Source organism: Podarcis raffonei, chromosome 2 (assembly GCF_027172205.1).
Source record: "Podarcis raffonei isolate rPodRaf1 chromosome 2, rPodRaf1.pri, whole genome shotgun sequence".
NCBI classification, from domain to species: Eukaryota; Metazoa; Chordata; class Lepidosauria; order Squamata; family Lacertidae; genus Podarcis; species Podarcis raffonei.
Genome location: NC_070603.1, coordinates 35,971,609 through 35,994,510, shown reverse-complemented (window position 1 = coordinate 35,994,510; position 22,902 = coordinate 35,971,609). Strand labels below are relative to the sequence as shown.

At 42.1% G+C, this 22,902-nt stretch overlaps 1 protein-coding gene across 5 annotated transcripts in view; it reads left to right on the top strand.

Moving 5' to 3' along the window:
* The first annotated feature begins 541 nt into the window (after positions 1–541).
* Positions 542–22,902, top strand: part of UNC13D (unc-13 homolog D) — a 63,866-nt gene continuing 41,505 nt past the window's right edge. For 2 of the 5 annotated variants that reach the window (XR_008328818.1, XM_053375935.1), the window contains exons 1-2: positions 7,347–7,458; positions 15,223–15,281. The gene's annotated coding sequence lies outside the window, so the exon portion shown is untranslated. Of the gene's footprint in view, positions 636–7,346; positions 7,459–10,111; positions 11,564–13,696; positions 14,054–15,222; positions 15,282–22,902 lie in introns of those variants that run through there. The other 3 variants (XM_053375936.1, XM_053375937.1, XM_053375938.1) reach the window with 3 other exon arrangements.

Sequence of the window (22,902 nt, the reverse complement as noted above, 5' to 3'; positions counted from 1 at the left end):
GGCATTGGTGGCAATGTCTGTTTCTGGGGGTCTATTGTTCAATAATATGTGACTAGAAGATGACATAGTCATCTCAGTGATAATGAAAAATTATCAAAGATAATTTGATAATTTGCACAATTCTGGAACTGTTATTTACACACACACCATGCACATGTTGCCAGTGGAGGCTGGTCCACTAAGGCATAATCCTCCCAGGAGAATGCCAAGCAATTAAAAAGCCCTCCAAAATCTGAAAGCCACAATTTCCTGTCTACATACACTTTTTACTTCTCACATAAGTTCTGCAAACATTTCTGTCAGTCAGGTCTGTGCAGCCCTCAGCCTAATCCCAAAACCCAGCTGTAGCAAAGAAGGCCTTCCCATGTATCTAAGCAGGAAAACTCTACAATTGATCAGACAGCCTTTTGAGGCAGGCCTCAAATGAAGCCTTCCACTCCATCTGTTATGCAGCTTAACCAGCATTCATAACAGTATTGACCTATTAGGACTGCCTTGAAGAGCAGTCTGAGCATGCTCAGAGCTGTTTTCTTGAAAGAAAGCAAAGCACATTCTTCATAGTTCACCAGAAGGGTATGCTTGCTGGCTTGAGCAGCTTTTTAAATGAAGAATAATTGTTAAGGGGAACAGTGTGTGTAAGTATATTTCATTAATATCCATTCTCAAATAATTTGCATTCATTTATGTGAATGGGAGGAGAAATGGTGGGTGGTTTCTATGTGTGTTGCAACCTTCAACACTGTGTGTTGTTGGGATAATAGGGTTTCTGGGTGTGTCTCTAGATTTGAGAGAAGTATAGAGTTTTGCATTCAAACAGGCTGTGTGGTGGTCTTCTGTGAGAACATGGTGCTAGACTAGATAGGATATTCAGCAGGAAATTCTACTGTGGCGGTTCTGCAATATATTACGTATATAAAGGTTGCTTGTGGAATCGCCTTATTAAATACAGACAGAAGTTCTGTAGTGGTGAGGCAGATGCACTCTGTGCATGCTCACACTATTTATTTTGAGGCTTATATCCTTTAGGCCTAATTCTATATCCTGTGCTAAGGTTTATTAGGAGGAGTTTGTAGTACTAATAGTCAAAGCCCTTAGTCTGCATCACACCCTGATTGGGTAGAATATTGCCTGCACATTTTCCTTCTCAGTAAAGCCAATTGGCAAAAGCCTCCCTATTTTCATACCTTTAAAAATAAGCGCACCAGAGGATCTGGAGACTTAACATAAAAATCCTCCTTTCTGGCTTATTGTGTGGTGCTGAGAACATTAATCTTGTATTCTTTCATTTAATGGGCTAGCCAACCAGCCATGAAATGAAACAATAATCAAGAAGCACTTCAGAGACTAGTAAATATTATTCTATAAGATTTCAGAGATTACCGAGAATGATGCAGATGACAAAGTGGGTTTTAGCCTCCAATGGCTTATGCCATAATGAATTTGTTAGTCTTTAAGGGGCTAGTACTGTTTTTGTTGTTTTTGCTGAAACTGGCAAACTTAAAATGCAAGTATGGCGGTGCAGAGGATGGTTCAGATGAGAACTTGGTGTGCAGCATCTTTATGTAGTACAGAATTATCAATTGCATCCTGCCCATACACCCCACAGAGACTAGCTTGTCTTAGCAGACAGCCACACACTGGACTTGCCACAGATTTACATGTAAAGTCCAGTGTTTGTAGGCCTGAATATCCTTAAAGTGTGTCCCGCATTCTTTTTTCCCTTTTATACTAAGAGCTGTTCAACAGTGGAACAGACTCACACAAGTCTGTGGTAGACTCTACTTCCTTGGAGGTTTTTAAGCAGAGGTTGGATGGCCACCTGTCATGGATGCTCTGGCTGAGATTCCTGCATTGCAGGGGGTTGGACTAGATGACCCTTGGGTCCCTTCAAACCCTAAAATTCTATGATTCTGTGTTTCCAAACTAGCCCCCTCTCCACCATTTCAAAAGAAGGGGCAGACAAACTAGAGGGAGACGTTTATTTTCGTTTATCAGTATTACATTTAAATCCATTCCACCTTTCCTCCAAGAGGTTGAAGGTGACATTCATGGGTCTACTCTTTCCCCATGTTATCCTCACTGCAACCCTGTGAGAGACAGCAACTGGGCCAAGGTTACACACTGAGTTTCATGGCCAATTTTAACCTTGCTCTGCCAGGTCCTAATCCACTTAAATTCCCTCCACCTTATTCCACATTCTGGAAAAAAGATACAGAAGTAGATAAGCAGGGGATATAGGCATAGACGGGGTGTGTGTGTGCAGGGGGGTAGCTACCCCCCCATCAAGTAAAGAAATAAAAATAATTAACTGACCAACTGCATCACAAGTAGCTCGATTCTGCCACCCCCCAACAAAATTCCTGCCCATCCCCAACATAAATCCTGGCTACAACCATGGCAGGGGAATAATGGTTTCTCAAAGGTCAGAGAAAAATTATGGGGTTCTTTGTTTACAGACCTGTGTGGCACCTTTAAGGCTAACCAATTCAGGCTGCAATCCTTTTTTTTTAAATAAAATTTTTTATTGGTTTTTCAACATATAATATAAGACAATACAAACAACAAACACTAACAAACAAACAAACATATAAACATGTATAATTTCATAAATTTTTTCATATACCCAATTTCAGCGACTTCCCCATGCCTCCCTTTTCTGCATCCCTGTTTTAAACTTTTTTCAGCAACCCCTGGTCTGAATTACTTATAAATTCCTTTCTATAACCCTTTTCTTTCCTCTTTTCCAATCATATCGCTGCAAATCTGCTATTCTCTACCCATGACATTTTAACACTCAGTAATTTTACAAGAATTTTAAAGATAAAGTTTAAATTTCTTCCAATCTTCCTCCACCGTCTCTTTCCCTTGGTCACGGATTCTGCTCGTCATCTCTGCTAGTCCCATATATTCAATCACCTTCGTCTGCCACTCTTCCAACGTGGTGCAATCCTGTTCCTACTTATCAGGGAGCAATCCCTATGGAATTCAGTGGGGTTTACTCCTGATTAATACAGTGATACCTTGGGTTAGGAATGTAATTCGTTCTGGAGGTCCATTCCTAACCTGAAACTGTTCTTAACCTGAGGTACCACTTAAGCTAATGGGGGTCTCCCGCTGCCTCCACGCAATTTCTGTTCTCATCCTGAAGCAAAGTTCTTAACCCGAGGTACTATCTCTGGGTTAGTGGAGTCTGTAACCTGAAGCGTCTGTAACCCGAGGTACCACTGTATACCGCTTCGTTGGCATGAACGCACACTCAAAATTGTGACAGCAGGGAACTCTTCAGAACCAAAGTAATACACTTTTCAGTTTGGTTAGGTGCTGTTTGTAAAATTGCAATGCATAAGCATCCACAGTAGCTTTGCAACGGAAGAGGATGGGGGAAAGCCAGAACAACTTGGTCACACACACCTGTAACCACTCACTGGTCACGCCCCCCCAATGACCTCCTAGCAGCCCCACCTGGTCTAGTGGGTGCCAGCTGCTGCTGCTGCTGCTGTTGCACCCACAACCTCGGGATTTATCAGCGCTGTAGTGCTGCCTGCGTTCCTGCCCAGTGCTGTCTTGCCCATGGGTTTACAATGCAGTGAGTCAGTCCAGCGCGTCAGCTGTTAAAGCAGTTTCCTGCATGAGAAGCAAAGGCACACCTGGCAGAAGAATCTGTGTGCTGACCGAGGTGAGTTATGGCCTCCCCCTAGCACTGTTGCAAGCCCACCCACCTGGTCTTTATCTGGTTTAGCATTTGCCGGTAAGCTCTCTCCCAAAAAAGGAATGCGTTGATAAGTCTGAGAGATGTTTCGCGGAAAAATGCTACTTGCAGGAAAGAATTCAAGGCAGAGCAGGGTGGGGCAAGCTTCGGCTTGAGGGTTGTATTTCAGATAGTGCTGTAAGAGTTTCACTAGCAATGGCACCCCAAATAACTGCCTGAGGGAGAAACATCTGGATGGTGCCCTCCTCCCATTTTACTAATAATGTTATGATAATTTAATTACAACCTACCGGCCTTTCATGGAACTCCAAGTTTTGCTATTTGCTATCTTATTTTGCTAGCAATTTAGCTTTCAACAAGATGCCATTTTATAGAGATCTGGTCGACAAAAATTAGCTGCGCAATTCAGGCTAGAATGCTGTAAAACAGGCTCATAACAGAATTTGTTTTGTGGATGAGTACCTTAATGGACTGTTACTGAGTTCTCACTGGTCAAATCTTTGTCCCAGGCACCTAGCCCAAAGTTGCAGAGGAGGGTGACAATGATGTTAAAGGGTCTGAATATTAAGCCTTATGGTTGAGGGAGTTGGGTATGTTTAGTCTGGAAAAGAGGAGACTCAGATGAGATATGATAGCCATCTTCAGGTATCTCAAGGGCTGTCACATGGAAGATGGAACAATCTTGTTGTTTTTCTGCTCTGGAGGGTAGGACCTATCCTAAAACAATGGATTCAAGTTACAAGAAAGGAGATTCCAACTAAACATGACGGAAGAACTTTCTGACAGAGCTGTTCAACAGTTGAACCGTCTCCCTTGGGAGGTGGTGGATTCTTGTTCCTTGAAGGTTTCTAAGCAGAGGTTGGCTTGCCCTCTGCATTGGTGCTTTAGTTGAGATTCCTGCATTGCAGGGGGTTGGACTAGATGACCCTTGGGGTCTCTTCCAACTCTACAATTCAATGATTCTGTTTTAATTTTAGGTGGAGTTGGTGGTTATGGAACACCCTGAGTACGATTATTTGCTCAACTAAATGATATTTCTAGTGGATTTCACCAGTCCAAACCTTGAAAAGATATAATACACCCACTTTTGTACAAACCAGCCTTCTCTATGCTACTATTTGTTAGACATGGCCTAGTAAATAGTTCAGTTTCTGGTGTGACTATTGATTCTTCATTTTGAAGTGTTGAGTTAGGAATGTCTGATTGTTACACACAGAGACCATGTATTTACAGACTGTATTATTTTTTTCTCTTCAATATGAGATTTCTTCTTGGCTAGTGTTTTTCTACAAAACCGGGTTATACCCAAGGGCCACTGTAATTACAGTTGTCATCTTTATATTTCCTGACAGAGGCTGTGTGCCTCTAACAGCTTCCTTACAGGTAGAAATGAAACTCTCAAATACTTTTCTGTCAGCTAGCCGCAAAGACAAAGAAACCTTTTTGAAAATGTGTGTGTCAGGCTGCTGTTTGAGAAGTAGTCTAAAGGTCACATCATCAGCTCTTCAAATCATGAATAAAAACCACAGCCCTCATATATGTTTGCCAGTTGTCTAGAAAACTAGCCTGTGCATAGTTCCACCCGCAGTGGTTCTCAACTTGTGGGTCCCCAGATGTTGTTGGACTACAACTCCCATCATCCCTGAGCTCTGGCCTTGCTAGCTAGGGGTGATGGGAGTTGTAGTTCAACAACATCTGGGGACCCACAGGTTGAGAAAGGCTGCTCCACAGGAAGCATTGATGGCTACCATTACTTGAATGACTTTAAAAGAGGATTTGACAAATTCCTGGGGGATAAAGCTACTAGGCATTATGACTATTCTCTATCTTCATGGTCAGTGACAGTAATACTTCTGAGTACCTGTTGCTGGAAACTGCAGGTGGGGAGAGTGGTCATGTGCTCTGGTTCTGGTTGCGGGTTTCCAGCAGGTATTTGAGTGGCCACTTGAGAACAGGATGCCAGCCTGATCCAGCAGGCTTTTCTTATGTTCTTCGCCTTATCTGCTCTTGTGCCAATATACACTAGATGTGCAGAAATCAGCAGGTGAGGCTTTTCATGGCATGGAGAGGAACATTATCATCTGTGTTAAATGTCTAAAGATCAAGCTGTTTATCCATCTAACTCATTATTAGTTACTCTACTTGTGACAGGCAGTAGCTCTGCATGGTTTTGAAAATGAGAGTCCTTCCTATCACCAGTTACCAGATCCTTTTTAACTGGAGATGCCCAAGATTGTACATGCAAACAGTGATGTAGCATGGGTTGCCAGTGCCCTGGGGGGCGTCGGAGAGAGGGAAGTGCACGGAGTATGCATGCACATTCAGTGGCATCCGCGTCAACCAGGAGATCATTGTTTCCTTCAAATACAGCAGGGGTGGCCAACTCCCAAGAGACTGTGATCTACTCACAGAGTTAAAAACTGGCAGTGATCTACCCCCTTTTGTGGGGTTCAGGTCAAAGTTGTTGAGTTTTTTCAGGGAGGAGGTAAAATGGTGAGCTTTTTTAAGGGGAGCCACAGTTATTCAGCTTCTTTGGGGGGAACCAATGATCTACCAGTGATCTACCACAGAGGTCCAGTGATCTACCGGTAGATCACGATCTACCTGTTGGACATGCCTGAAATACAGTATTTACTCGAGTCTTATGCACCATTGAACCTAATGCACACCTCATCGTTCAGAACCTTGAAACAAAAAAAAAGTATTTGCTGGCGAATATAAATGTGCCATCAAATGTAATGCACACTTTAATTTTCGCAATGTAATTTGGCCAAAAAAGGTGAGCATTAGATTTGGGTAAATACGGTAATCCTGGGCACTGTGATTTACCTTTCACCGTTACAGTTCCCAGCAACCCATAACAAACTACAATGCCCAGAAACAATCTGGGTTTTACTTGCTATTCAGACTCCAATATTATTTACCAGGTAGAACACAGTTTTCTTTGTTGGCAGTTCATGCTATCACTTTCTGTACTCCACAAGAAGAGGCATCATCTTTCAGAAGCAGAACACAGACCTGATGTGACTTCAGTACAAATGAGCCACCTGATGGGAAATAAGTATGTTCCTCTCTCTGTGTGTAAAAAACTAAAGGGTATTCACACAGTGAAATCAAGGACCACTCCTGTATATTCTTGATGCTAAGTAAACAAGCACCTGCTTGGTTTTGATCATGAGGCTGCAGCCAAAAGGTTTCTCCTTTCACAGGGTCTTGTTTTTAACTTGGAAGGGTGACTTGCAAAATTCTCTGTCTCCCCCAAAGAGATTGAATATATGCCGGAAGCCAGCCAGACCCGAATGGTTTGAACAACAGTCACGCTGAGCTCACAGCACAGGCTTTTTTTACTATTCTGCTTATTAGGACTCCATGGAAGACCAAAAACAAATAGAGTGATTTATATTAATTCATTTTTTGGGGCCAGTGCAGCCAATTAGACCAGAGCAAGACCTTACTCTGGCCTTACCAGCTGCCTGTTGTTAAAGGTCCTAAGTGCATACTTCCTGTCAACAATGACGGGGTTACTGTCTGCTTGACTATAATCAATGGATAATGCAATCAGAAACTGATTTACGTTTCTGCCCTGAGGCGGAATAGGATTGTATGATCTGCAGGGTGCTATTACTATTGAGGGAACAGAATCCTTCAAGGAATAGAACAGCTGGCGGCAAAGTTCAGTTTGGCATATCAGACAGGCAGTAGCCTGGTGGAGCACTGCTGTGTAAAGAGCAAAAATGAAAACAGACTAGGTAAGCGTTGATATTAAATATATGTCTGACGGGAGAAGCTGCTTTTGTGGGTGCATCTTAGAACGTCTTATAGTAGGTTGGAAGTTTCTGGGGATTTCAATATTGAAAGCGACTTTGTCTTGCATTGTTTGTGATAATAGATCCATTTCTGCGCCACACAGATAAGACCACACACTCATGAAATGCATCAGCTAATCTGAACTTGACTACTATATGCACCTTGTGTCACTATTAAAGAATTCTAGTGATTTTATCATGAAAATGCTTTCAGAGGGACCCCTTCCCACACACCCATCTTTTACCACTGTTAATCATTTTGGTTACGATGAATGTGGGCGTGTGGCTTATGCACGTTTACTTGGAAGCAAGTCTCACTGTGGATGAGGTTTATTCCCTAGTAAGTGTACTTAGGAGTGAAGTCCAATGGTCCAGAGGTGTAAAAGAGATAATTATTCATTCAGTGATCATCATGTGCTGTTTGTGTAGAGCTGAGTTAGAATTTGCAGATGTGCCATGTCTCCTTGAAATAAATTATGGGATGCTGCTACAGCTCCATAGAATATTGTGGAACAGCCCTTTTTCATGCACCCCTGTGGTATGTCTTCCAGTGTTTTAGAATATTGATCTGGCTACTTTTAACTCAATGGATAAACCTCCATCCAAATACCACTGGAGGTATAGCTTGAGGCCTCTGAACACAGGATATATAGGAGATGATTGGAGCTGGGGGAAGAGGTGCTCATGAAAAATGTATTCCTGATACAGCATACATCTCTCCAGTTTATCAGTAACTACACTTATGTATGTTTATAACATGCTTTTGCTTGCCTTAAGGAAAACACTGTTAAAACTATAGACACTAACGCTTTTGAGGCAGGATGTTCTGCATAGCAAATCAGAATTAAGTGAATACTAACAGGACAATCCAATGCATGTTTGTTAAGAGTTAAGTCTCAGTGTGTTCAGTAGAGCTTCCTTCCAGGTTAAGTATGCATGGGATTGTAGCCTTAATCTATACTGTATATTATCTCAGGCCTTTGGCCTTTTAAACTGTGGGGTTATTGTTTTTGTTTGTTGTTATGAGATGTATTTTTGTGTTTTTATATTGAAAACCGCCCTGTGATCTTAATAATAATATTTGTATACAAACAAAATTTCATAATTTAATTCTCATGCAATATCTAGGCTTCATTTATTTATTTTATGACTCACCATGATATTCGACAATCAAAATACCCGAGGGTGAAGACAGGCATTCTAGAGACTCAGCTATGCTAGTAAAGAAACAGCGATTTGTATTTTCTAAACATGCAACACCAGATGGCTCCAGAGAGCAGGAAATTTTAAAACACAATTTTCTATAGAGATTTTTTTTCTTTTGCTGTAACAATCTAATTCCGGCATAGGCAAACTCAGCCCTCCAAATGTTTTGTGACTACAACTCCCATCATTCCTGACCACTGGTCCTATTAGCTAGCTATGGGAGTTGTTGTCCCAAAACATCTGGAGGGCCGAGTTTGCCTATGCCTGATCTAATTTCTGACTTATTTATAGCATTCCCCCGTGTCTAGATCCACCCTAAGTGTGGTAACAAATGCATGAAAAGACTTGCTGCATTCCAAGTCACGTGCTTGTAAGGTGGATGGAATGTGCTGAAGCACCTTCCGTTACCTTTTAAAACGACTTTTCTATACCCCTTAAAATTGTGCAGCTTGACTGAACTATATGGAATAGCAATAATATAAAATGACCCCATTTGTTGGTTACGTTATTTTGTTAGTTCCCTGGAATTTCTTGTGTGTCTGTGTGTTTAAGGGAATGAGGAAGTAAAAGTGAAAGAGAGAGATGGCACTTGAGACACACCGTGATAGGGTTAGAATGAGTGTGTTAAGGACCAAAAGTTCATCCAGATCTCTTTTGCTTTCATTCTGAATCTTCAGCAAACCTGCTTTTCAGTTATGTTCTGCATCCTTGATGAGAACGACATACTTGTTGAAACAAAAGGCGAGGTTGTCATGATGCAATGAGAGAACGGGCACGGGAACTCTGCAGCTTTCTGTTAGAGCTGCTGACCTAGCTCTGCAGCAATAATGGTCGGACAGTGATTGTTCTGTTCTGTTGGCCATAAAGACACTCCCCAAGCTCTCGGATACTTGATCTGGAATTTGGAACGGGAGCTCAATTTCCTGCATACTCTGTTTTAACTGAGGCAAAAAAATGTTCCGCCTTCCTTGTTGGGCTGCGAAGCAAAGTAAACTTCCCTATTTGAAGTTGCCTCTTCCTTTCCCGCCTTGACCCTTTGAAATAATACTCTGAACAGCTAGAAGGCAACACGGCACTGAAGTGGTTCCTCATTCCTTCCTTGCATGAACTTGCCAAACACAGCTCAAGTCAGAGAAGTTTAAAAGATAAGGATTCTATGTTCCTGAACCGCAGAATGAGCTTTGGTCTACCCCATATCATATTTTGTTTATTTCATAAAAATTATACATGGCTTGACTGGGGGGGACCCCTTAGAGTGGTTAACAAAAATAATAAAACAAAAACAAAAACATTTTTTTTAAAAAAAATCTATTTAAAACATAGTAATCTAAGCAGGTGTTTCCACTGCTCTCCAGTAGCCTTATTCAGCCCACTGTCTCTTCTTTTCCTTTGTCTCTGGAAGAAATAAGGGGAACACAGGTCTGAGAGCTCACTATTAACTTAAGCAAGCTGGTATGCAGAATCAGTCACCAGTACTGGGGCACCGATACCCAGGCATAATGTGTGGTATTTAATGCTACTGCTACTTAGACTAGACCTACTGACGTTAATGGACACGCCTAACTTAGGTTCATTGGGTGGGGTTCACCTAACTAGCTCTGCCAATTTGGAATCTTATGTGAAAAGTTAGTGTGTTGATTTCAGTGAACTTAGGCACATATATATGATCAAGCAGCTTTTTAAGGCAGGAATTATATTGATGCAATCATTGATAAGCTACAGCTGTGGCCTCTGCTGGCCCGGTAGCTGTTAAAGGCACAGACCCAGTGTGAGGAGAAGGTATTTTCCTATCTGAGTGATGTAGTCAGCTTCAGATGCTGAGTTGTGTACATGTGGGGATTGTGTGGAATAGAAAACGCGAGTCGTTTTCAAATTGTACAGTCCAGGGAATGTCAATTTTATATTTGCCCTTCAGTGCAAAATCTGATTTAAGGGACACCTCTGCATTATACATTTTAAGCAGTATCGGGCCACTTTAAACAGTCATGGTTCCCCTCAAAGGATCCCGGGAGCTGTAGTTTGTTAAGTGTGCAGAAAGTTGTGAGGAGACCCCTATTCCCCTCATGGAGCTACAATTCTCAGAGTGGCTGAACAATCAGTCCCAAGGAATTCTGGAGATTGTAACTCTGTGAGGGGAACTGGGGCCTCAGAAACCGCAGCTGCCAGGATTCTTTGAGGGAAGCCATGTTTGTTTAAAGTGGTATGATACTGCTTTAAATGTGTTGATGTGCAGATGGGACCTAAGACTCAACATCCTCCCTGTGAATGCTGCTGGGATTTATACCAATAGCTTCTAGGGAAGGATAACAAGGCAGGCATTCTTTGCCCTAGCAATTGATCATCATGGACAAACAGCAAGCTGTCCAGCATTGTAGCTGCAATTGAAGCAAGTGTTGCTGGTCAGACAAAACAAGTTAAACCAGTTGACTGATCTAGTCTGGGAAATCGTACATTCCTAAAAAAACCTTCAGCTTGTGTATTCGAGGCTTCTGGTCTTGGAGCCCCACTGGAAGAAAAAACCCAGAAAGAAGCAGTTTCTGAGGAGAAACTGAGCAGGGGAAAGGTTGAATGCTCACTTTCCTGTGTGCCCTTGCATTGTAAAGATTTGGTGGCTGGTCTGCTGCTGTCTTCTGTACAGTTTGTCTGGCTGGACCTTTACTAATATTCTTGGCAATGTGGCCCCTTGGTAACTGACTGTAAGAAGAGTACTCCTTGGGTGGCAGCAGTCTCAGCTTTGAACATTGTATTTTCCCACCTCATCCCTGTTTCATTGACTGCTTTTCAGGACTTTTGTACCTCTGGTTCATTCAAGACTGTGTGCGAGAACCAGTTATGGGTGGGGGTAAGTATTCGATTCTATTTATTGTTGGAAAGGGTTGTTTTGAAGTTGAACCAGTAAAGAATAGGTGAAATGACTATTTTGTGCTGGAATTATCATCACCATCATCATTATTATTGCAAGGTTTGAAACCCCACCAGTTGTTCTCCAGGCATGGTCATTCGGAGTAAATATTGGTCTATGAACAGAGTAGTGACAGTTGGTGGGAACTGTGCCAAAAGGATAAAAGAAATATTAAATAATAATTGCTTTGTTATATTAATTGCTAGTTATAAGATTAGTTAGTCTTTGTACAAGGAAATCACTTGGCGTTTTAGTATGATACAGGGCTGGCAGGAGAGGACTCAGACTATTGTAGTAGTACAGTAGTAGTAGTAGTAGTAGTAGTAGTAGTAATTTATACCCCGCCCTGTGGGAGTCATAAAGCCATGGCAGAGGCTTGTAATACTGCAGGGTACCCCCTGACCTCAATGACCAGCACTCTGTGCCTGACAATATATAGAATGTATTGACCTTATATGGAGTTGTGTTTCCTCTGGGCAGTGATTACCTTATATGGTGATGGGTGTAGTAAAAGCCATGACTGGATGAGGTAACGTGAGACATTGGCAAACGGCCATGCGGGAGAGGGGAACAAAGGAGAATAAAATCGGAGGAGAGTGGTCGAAGGAGCTCCTCATCCCATCCTGAAAATACTTGCTGGCTCTCTGTGTCTTTTTTCTGTGCTGTGCACCATTTAATGACGGCTGGACTTCCGTCACCACCCATCTGGCTGGGTTTCCCCAGCTACTCTGGGCGGCTCCCAACAGAATATTAAAAACATGATAAAACATCAAACATTAAAAACTTCCCTAAACAGGGCTGCCTTCAAGTGTCTTCTAAAAGTCAGATAGTTGTTTATTTCCTTGACATCTGATGAGAGAGCATTCCACAGGGCGGGCACCACTACCATGAAGGCCCTCTGCCTGGTTCTATTCTAGGATATGTGGAGAGGGGATGTGTCTGCCGTCAGTAGCAATTTTCCCATCTCCAAGGAATATCAGGACTGGAGTATGTTATAGGAAGCTTCAGGTGTCACTCTTGCTTCTGGTGACAGGAGGCGAAAGAATGACAGTGCATAGACCATCTCGGTTGTGAGTCCTGGAAGATCTTTTGCCTGCCTTACAGGCCTTTTCCCGCCTGGCCTGATCTTAATTTTAGATCTCCTTTTGATTTATGTTGAAATTGTTCAATTGGGTTGTGTACTTTTTGATGTTTTAGTTATTGTTTATGGCTACTTTTGTTATATTTGTAATTATGTGATTTCCCCCCATGTTGTAAGCCGCCTTGAGCATGCAAAGGCGGCATACAAATAAAATGATGTATGTTTGTACAGTGGGATAGAATGGAGATACTGGGGTTGTGTTGGATTTAAATTTCTTCACCGTCTCTCAGTTCTTCATGTCACCATGGCCTCTTTTCCCTCCTTCACCTAATTATTTTTTAAAAACATGTACTTAAGCCCTTTCAGATTAAAATCCAAGCCACACAACAAATACAGTTCTCAGATACCATAGTGGAATATACTCTTTTCTTCAGATATGTGTCCATCAGTCACACTTTTAGCATTCTGCTCTGAATTTCTGTTGGCAGACTTCCTACCACAGCATTGACAACGGCTACGTCAGAGAAGGGCCATGTTGTCTGGGGTATATAGAGGTCCTGGAAGTGTGCTTGAAGGGTGAGGAATGGGCTCAAAGGGGTCAGGTTGTGATGAATGATGCCTGCTTTTCAGGTGCAATTCCGCATCTTGAATAAAAAAAAGCATCTAAGAACTAGTAACAGAGCAAAGTAAAAAATTATAGAACACCAATTAGCCATGATTACAACAGCAGGGTGTTTTGTTTTATTTTTTATTTAGCCTGATCACCTTGTGGGAGAGTGGGACTCCTTTCCTCTCCTCCACACTTGCAGGGTCCATGGGCTGCAAATGCTAAAGATTAAAAATAAAATAAACAGTGGTAAGCAGAAGGTGGATTATGGTGCCTGGTGAGATTCTTGCAAAGAATGCAGGACTAGAAAGACCATCATTCTGATTCACTAAAGCACTTCGTATGCAAGAACATGGGTGCATACTTAGGATTACTTTATGATTTAATTATACTTTATATATTAACAGACCATGAGTCGGCTCTCTTGTGCCATGAATTATAAACACACCAATAGACCCTAAAGTCATCCCACACTCCTGTCATACAAGCCAACGCAGCTACAAACTTGCTTCACTTTGTCCATGACAGTGCACCCACTTCAATTGCTGATTCTTTGTCAGCTCTGTTTTCTTTGTAAATGAAAACAGGGGCAGTCAAGAGATTCTCCTTTCCTATCTTCTTGTTGACAAGGGGGCCAACAAAGGAAGAAGCTCACCATGTCTCTCTCTACTAGATGAAGTGGATGGTTGGTGCCCACTCTTTCCTGTGTGCTCATTGCATTCAAGTGCGCAGTAAGAATAAGGTACTATTTAATTCCAGCCGAAAACAGCATAGAGATGACGTCTCCAGCGTTTTCTAGGTGCATACACAAAAAAGACTCTGCACACAGTGTTCTCAAGAAAGAAATGTGTTCATTGTCATTGGGAAACTTCTTGATTTCTGAGAACTTCAGAAGGACAAGTGTCTAGGTCAAACTGTTCTTTATTGGGAGCAGTAATTCAAGTTACATTAACTCAAAAACTACCCAGTGGAAAAGCTCATAGGTCTAGGATGATTTGTAGGTGATTGACGTAAGTAAAGACCTTGGTCACCATCCTCTCAGCTCTTTATAAACATCACTGTGAGTGCACATATTCATTTCAGTATTACATTGAGTTGTTTCGGCATAGGAGTAACTACTAGGTTATTGAAATATGTAGTCCTCGCTTGTGGAATTGCCAAATAGTTAGCAGCTTCTAACTTGCCTTAATTTCAACATGCAGTTACCGGTACATGCAGATACAACATAGCTCTGTTTCTGTGCAAAGAAAATATATATACAGACAGACACAGTTCAGTCAATATTAATATCACCCAAGTTGTAGATATCTACTAGTCATTATTTTGCTCTTACTCTCAGTGTGCTTATATGGACATGATCCATCCAAAGTTAGACACTTGCAAGTCTTCATGGTTCAAATGCATGCCACCTTGAGCTCCTTATAGGAAAGGTGGGGTATAAATGTGGTAATTGATGATGATGATGAATGTAGTTTTCATTAAGTTGGAGGCCGCTGCCAGTGAGGACGGAGTATAGTGCTATATAGATATGTGGTCTCTCATGTGGATCCAGAATTGGCCTCCACAGTCACTTACGGACTCATTGTTAAAACCGTGTTTATGGAAGACAATCTTGCTCGGCTACGAGTGAACGCCAAAGAAAGAAGAAAGATACAAACAATTTTTTGCAGCTTCAAGTACACATGTGCTGTTATGTCAAGTTTATGAAACTGAGTGATTACAGTTTTATCACGCTGCAAATATGGTTTTTCCCAGCTCAGTGTCACTGAAATACCATAGTTTTGCACAATAATCATTTGACCAAACTTTCCCCAGACCAACCTACTTCACTTTAGGCTTAAAAGAAGGAGGGAACCACATTGAAACCTCTTTTTGTCTTTGTGTGTAAAATTCTGCTCGTTTATTTTCTAGGTTGCAATTCACAATAAAATCAAAAGAAGGACAGAACTACAAGACAACCGACACAAGAGGTAAGCACATATTAAGCTGCCTTATACTAAGTCAGACCATTGGTCAATCCCTTTCAGTATGATCTACACTGATGGGCAGTGACTCTCCAGGGTTTTAGGTAGGCATCTTTTCCTGCCAAACCTTGAGACACCAGGGATAAAATCTTGGGATCTGCTAATGAGTAGATGTATATAAGATTGTGCTGCGCAGCTGCAGTCCTTCACACTTATCTGGGAATAAGCCCTGCTGAACTCAGTGGGACTTGCTTCTGAGTTGCATAGGATCCAACTTTTAGCCCTGTTTTAAGCAGAGTTTGCTTTCTCTGTTGCTTCATTTACAACATTTAGGATGAATGTTACTTCGAAAGCAGCTTTGGGACCCCAAAATTGGTTGAACTTGAGTTTTTTTGTCATAGTAAAATATTTACAGGCTGTGGTTGTTATTTGAGAGAGCAGTAACTTACAATATTGCCCCATTTCACACAAGACTGTGCCTCTTAGCACAAACAAGCAAATGTGGTTTTCCAGAGAGAAGGTTGCTGCTGCTGTGGAATTTAACACCTGGGTGACTGACTGTGTGTGTGTGTGTGTGTGTGTGTGTGTGTGTGTGTGTGTAAGGGATATAGACATTTTTTGTTTTCTTATCAGGCCTTCAGTGTCTTGAATCACTGCCTGTTACTCAACTGTTGAATGGCACAACTTTTCTCTTAACTGTAATACCATGGCAGAAAGTACTTTTCCTACTAAATTAAAAGTTTCCCCCATTGAGAACCAGTGTGGTGTGGTGGTTAGAACAGGGATGGGGAACCCGAGGCCCTCCAAGTGTTGTTGGGTTCCATTTCCCATCAGGCATAGCAGTATGGCCAAAAGCCAAGGATGAGGGGAGCTGTCACCTAGCAACATCTCCAGGTTAGAGTATAAGACTAGGATAGGCAGACCAGGGTTCAAATCCCCACTCATCCATTAAAATTCCCTGGGTGTCCTTGGGCAAGTCACTGCCACCCTTCTTGTCCCCTATTTGCTCCAGAGAGTTTGAGGAACCAACAGAAATAGATTTGAGGGCATGGGGGTGGGGAGAGTGAGAGGAAGTTCCATTGCACAAGTGGAAGTCCGTCCACTAATGGGGTGGCTTCATTGGATTACAACCCTAAATGTCTGTCAAAAAGTGATTAAGTGCAGGAACTTTGCCAGGGGAAAAAATGTGACAATTTAATTTGAGACATTTAGGATTGATAGGATTGATTTTTGTTTCTTTCTTTCATATATATTAAGATTTTCTGATTGGTAGAATTAGCACGTGCAGTGGTCTCTGCAATTCTATTTATGAAATGTGTGCTAGAGGTGGTTGTTTGCGGCTGGATGTGGAAGAGCAAATAGATTGGCAGCTCAGCTAGTGTGAGAGGAAACTGTCCTAATACATGTATTGAGTGACTAGCCTTTTTCCTTGTGAGACAAAAGAAGAAATGAAACTTCTTTCAACATCAGTGTTTCCTAATGCAGTTCCTCCAACATTGCTACTTATAGTTTGAAGGAACTCCCAATTTAAACAAGCTACTGCTAGAGGGGAATAATTTGGGTAAGCAAAACATAAGACATGAGTGATGAGGAAGTAAAAAAACCCCAGTAGAGTGGGGCTTTGTGAATCCTCAGCATATAATGACTGCATAGCTGTGAGAGGATTTCTGGAGGCTTCTACACAAGGCCGGCACAAGATATTTTGCCTTAAGCAAAGGACCAAATGGTACCCCTCCATTCCATGTAACAAAGACAGCCAGTGTGATGGTTCAATCTTACTTCTATTTGGGCAATTAGGCCGCTTCCTCCAAAGCTGCCCCACTCTGTCTAATGGTAGGGCCAGCAGGACAGAGACGCTAGGACAAAGACAGCTTGTTATGTACTGAGTTGAATAGGATCCAAAAGGCAGCAGTCTGATTGTTCCTAGAACAATAGGATCCAAAAGGCAGCAGTCTGATTGGTCCTAGAACAATAGGATTCAGAATGCAGCAGTCTGATTGGTCCTAGAACAATGCAGCAGTATGATTGGTTGGCAGGAACTACCCAATCATGCTCCAGATAGAAGTGAATCCACAACCTGATTGGCTTACAGTAAAATTCCGGAATTAGCCAATCATGTGCAGCCCATTGTGTAAATAATGTATATAAAGCAGATACTTTGAGGGGACATTCATTCATTCCTCCTCACCACTATGAGCTGAATAAAGAGCATGAAATCACTTTGCGACTCTGAGTATATTTCACAGCTACTACACAATACTATGAATTTCAGTGACCTAGCTTTATTCTGGCTGTTGCATATTGCCTAGACAAGGTTCCTCTTCTACCTTTTTTTGTTTTTGGAAGTAATAGCTAAAATTAGGGTGTCTGACATCCCGTTTGTGTTAAGGTAAAAAAAAAAAAAAAGGTAAAGGACCCCTGGACGGTTAAGTGCAGTCAAAGGCGACTATGGGGTTGTGGCGCTCATCTCGCTTTCAGGCCGATGGAACTGGCGTTTCTCCGCAGACAACTTTCCAGGTCATGTGGTCAGCATGACTAAACCGCTACTGGCACACGGAACACCGTGATGGAAACCAGAGTGCATGGAAACACTGTTTACCTTCCTGGCGCAGCAGTACCTATTTATCTACTTGCATAGGTGTGCTTTTGAACTGCTAGGTTGGCAGGAGCTAGGACAGAGCAACGGGAGCTCACTCTGTTGTGGGGATTCGAACTGCCGACCTTCCCATCGGCAAGCCCAAGAGTCTCAGTGGTTTAGACCACAGCGCCACTTGCGGCCCTATATCCCGTTTATGTAACAGATGTCCATTCACACAAATGGTGCTTCTCCCTCCTGAATTTATCCACATTGGAACAAAATGGGGGGCACATGGGCTGCAGGCGAAGAGAGGAAGGTTGCATCAACTTGAGTGATGTAAGTTATTGCCCTGGAACGTCACTTCTGAAATTTTAACAATAAAGGTCTCTTTTAAAATTTGCTAGTACTGCACTAGCAGAAACACATGAAGGTGGCATGTCAGGCTATGTGAATGACTAATTTTCTCTATGGGATTTGTGGTTGGTTGACAGCAAGTAACCTCAGCAACTGCAGTGGAAAACACACTGGCATTTATAGACAGAGCTGCCAAAGCAAATAGATGGAAAATAGAAGCTATTGGAAAAACAAATTATTTGAAGCCGTATTTTAAACGGTGCAGACTAATTTTTCATTTAATTAAATATGAGGAATTACCAGGCTGGATTTCCAAAATGTATCGGGTCTTGCACCAGCAACACTGGCTTTCAGTTTGTTTCTAGGTACAATGCAAGGTGCTGTTTGTTACCTCAAAATCCCTTAGTTTTTTGTGGCCAGGGTATCTGAAAGACTGCCTCCTCCTTATGAACCTGCCTGTAATGTAAGATCAGATTCATAGGCCCTGTTGTATGTCCAATCTCCAAGAGAAGCTAGGTTTATGGGGAAATTGGACAGGTCCTTTGGGCAGCATCCCATTATGGAATTCCCTCACTTGGAAGGCGAGACAAGACTAGCTTCATCTTCATTTAGTTTTCAGAAAGCCATTAAAACTTCTTTGTACCACATGGCTTTCAGATTATTATAAATATAATAAACTTTTCTGTTGTTTTTTAAATGTTTTTTACAATACGGCTTTAAAGTTTTGAGGTAAAAGTTTATAAATCTAAGTCACTATCTTCCATATTAAACCGCTCCTGCTTTAAAATCAGTAGATGAGGCCCTCCTGATGGTTCCTCCTCAGGATGAGGTACATGATGTGCCGCCCCGAAAAGGGCCTTTTCAGTGGCGACTCCTCATATATGGAACTCCCTCCTTACTGTGGTATGTCTGGCCCCATTTCTTTATAGTTTTAGGTGGTTATTGAAGACAAAGCTTTTTAGGCAGGTATTTGGAGGAGGACAGACCTGTTTGCTGTTGCTGCTATTAGTAACTGTTTTAGTGATTTGTTATTGTGTTGTTTTATGGATTTATAAAATATACATTTGCTCATTGTAAACCAACTTGTGCCTTGTGCATAGAGCGGTATATAAATTATATTGTTTAATTAATTAATTGTTGCCTTGGGGGCCCATTTTTGCCCAAAGTGTGGTTCATAAATATTTTTTACAATAAGCTAAAAAAATAAAATTGGGTGTTGATGGGGACTAGAAACATGCCAAGTCTAAATACGACACTGAATTCAGTGGAAGTATCACTGCTATATGCCAAGTCATTTAATCTTCCTTTCTCTCCTCTCTATGATACTTCAAAGAAAGAGGAAGTGAGGTCTCCAGTCTTGATAGCGAGCTTTTAGGATGGCAGTTGATGCTGGCAAGTGATAATAACATGCAGTTATATGATGGACTATAATCTGATCAAAGTGCCATTTATGTGAACAATATATCTTCCTGTTTCCCATCAGTGAAAAGAAAGACGTTGTCTCTAACTGTTATGTACTGAGTTGAATAGGATCCAAACTGCAGCAGTCTGATTGGTCCTAGAACAATAGGATCCAAAAGGCAGCAGTCTGATTGGTCCTAGAACAATAGGATTCAGAATGCAGCAGTCTGATTGGTCCTAGAACAATGCAGCAGTATGATTGGTTGGCAGGAACTACCCAATCATGCTCCAGATAGAAGTGAATCCACAACCTGATTGGCTTACAGTAGAATTCCAGAATTAGCCAATCATGTGCAGCCCATTGTGTAAAAAATGTATATAAAGCAGATACTTTGAGGGGACATTCATTCATTCCTCCTCACCACTATGAGCTGAATAAAGAGCATGAAATCACACTAACCCTCAGGGTGTCTCAGTCATAAACCAGAGAAAAGACTGCTGCTCTTTATCAAGTAGAGTTCCAGATATATTCTCCTTTATCCTTTTTAGAAAACTGAAACAACTATGAGGTCCGATTTTAGTTCTTGATGTACCGTACAGCTGAGTTTCAGTGCTTAAAAAGAGTAAAGTGGAAGTTTCTGCTTGTTTGATGCAGATAATGCATATTTCTTCCTGCCTGTTTCAGTGAGGCAACGTTGGCTTTGAAACCACGTACTTTCTTAGATCGTAAGAGCTGTGTCTGTTCTTAAGTAACAACAGCAGACACAGTTCTTATTGGTGGATGTGTGGGGAAGAAACTTCATACATTAGATTCTTCACACAGAATGAAACTGAGTGTACATGTCTTTCTACGCTTCCTACTGTGGCGTGGGAGGAAATGGAGGCAGAGACCGAAAGGTTACTCATCACAACTCAGAAAGCAGGTACTGTGGCTGTGTACAGAAGGCAGTTGGTAGTGGAATTGAGGCATCTTATATATATATAAGTTCTTCACATCATCTACACAGCGTTGTTCTTATGCAAATGACAGCCTGCCCTCCCCACCCCCGTTCAATTTGGATTTTCCAGATGCATGGATGGTGAGGGAATGGGCAGTGAAGTAGGGGATAAATCCAACCTAAAATTGCAAGTTAGCCAACTGTGGACATACTGGAGCACATTGTGTGGGAGGTTTTTTAACATGTGTGGTGATGTTTTGCTGGGTGCCATCTATCATGACACATCCTGCTTCTGCTAGTCAGGTGCTCCTCTGTGGGCTGCTGGTGGGGCCCACATGACACACAGATTTGTGTGGTATTTTTGACCCACTGTTTTCTGCAAGTCTGGTATATAGGAAACTTGTATCTCAGAAAACTTGGCCGTGTGCACAAGACACAGTGCAAATACATCCCATCAAGTACCACTCACTCGTGTGGATGGGAATCATGGGGATGCACTTAATTTGCTAGTGTGTTGACATATGTGTGCAAAAGCACAAAAGAGACAGATCTCTGTGACCCACATGGTGAAGGTGTGGGAGCCACATGGTGAACTAGTGAAGGGAAATGCTTTGCAGTTAAACCTGAACATGATAGCAAGCACTATTTACTAAGCTTGCTTACCTAGGGAGTTTTCTTAGCCCTGTAGGAGTGCAGGACCTTTGCATACATCACAGGTGTGGGGGTAAAATAAAGAGGGGAAGGTAGCTTCTCATAGCACTGAGGCAGGTGAAAGGATGGGAGAAAGCTGCTGATGAATGGTTCAGTCTGTCCTTGCCAGGAGGACTAAAGGGTATGTGCTCTGTTTGGGATCTGAGAGTGCTTCCTCAGAGGTCTAAGCCTGTCCTTAGCACATGGGGATATGCAGCACTAATTTCCAACATGAATATGAATTTGTTTTATTTGTGCAGAGGATTTATGTTGCACCCTTGTTGGTGTAACTCTCAAGGCAGCTGAATGCATAATCAAAGAGAGGGCGATAAATTTGTTTTGAACCAGCCACCAGTGTGACAGGGGTCTCCACATGCTCTAGAGAAATGACAACTCAGTAACTGTGAAAGAGGGCCGGGTACATTTCCGTTTGCTGTCACAATGGTCAGAGTGTGATAAAAGAGTGTGGTTTCCTCTTAAGCATGTGAGAGCTGATGGGAACACTGTGCTGGCAGGGACAGACTTCTGAGTTCAGGGTTCAGCCTCTGAAGAGTATATACACTCTGGCATCTTCCTCCACTTGCTCAGGCCTTCCCTATTGCTCAGGCCTTCCCTAGACCAGCCAAGTATGGAGGCTGACAGAGAGACCCCGGTGGGGGAAACTCCTGGGAAAGACAACAAAAAAGTATGTAGTCTTTTCTTTCACTTTTGAATGTTCTTTAGCGGCTAGTTACAGCTCTTGCTTTTCAATCTCCTACCTTTCATGTTCTGCTTCAACCTGCTGAGATACTGAAACCTTTGGGGGTGCTTTAGATCCCATTCTTAAATTTCTTAATATATTTCTTCCAAAGAGCTTTTTAGATTCACAACCACCTGTCAGGGTAGGTTAGGCTGAGAGGCCATGAGCTAGTTAATGAGGATTTTGGACCTGGATTTGTTACATCAGGCCCAGTACTCTAAGCTACTGGTTCTTACCTTGAGGTCTAGCTTTGACCTACCTTTTGCAGGGCAGGGGATGAGATGCCCAGGCAGTTGCAGTCTTGAAAAAGAATAGTGTGCAGACCACATGAGCCAGATCGTGAAGGAACATCTAAGGGCTTTTTGCTTCCTGATATTTGTCAAGTCCTTGCATAACATTTGGTGTAACTTGTTAATTTTGCATGTGCAAAATCAGCTAGCGTTAAATACTTCCTGGTGGTGGAGTTCCTCCGAGTGGGTTAGTTGATGAAGGAATGGTCCTGACAAATAATATCTCCACTGTCCATAGACAATCATGCCACGTTTTCTTGCAGTAGCTACCCAGGGCTTAACAAGTAGCTAGTCTCTGTTCATCAAGCAATTTATAACTTGTTGATCTGATCCAGTATCCTTTCCCTCCTGTGGTCATTTCTAATGCCTTGCAAGTTAGGAATTGGGAGGAGAATACTATTGATGCAAACCTGCCTTTTAAATTCCTAATCAGAAAACAAAGACTCATTGGAGCAAGTCTTGTTCTTGCTGTGCTGTAAAACTCCTTTCCACTTCCTCACCCCCCTGCACTAACCAGTTACGGCTGTGGTTATGGCCTGGTGTGGTTCTCTTATTTCTAAAAGAAAGAAAGCACAACTTGCGAGTCAGCAAGCAGCAACTCACAACCCTTTTTATAGTGGTGTTTGTTTTTACAATG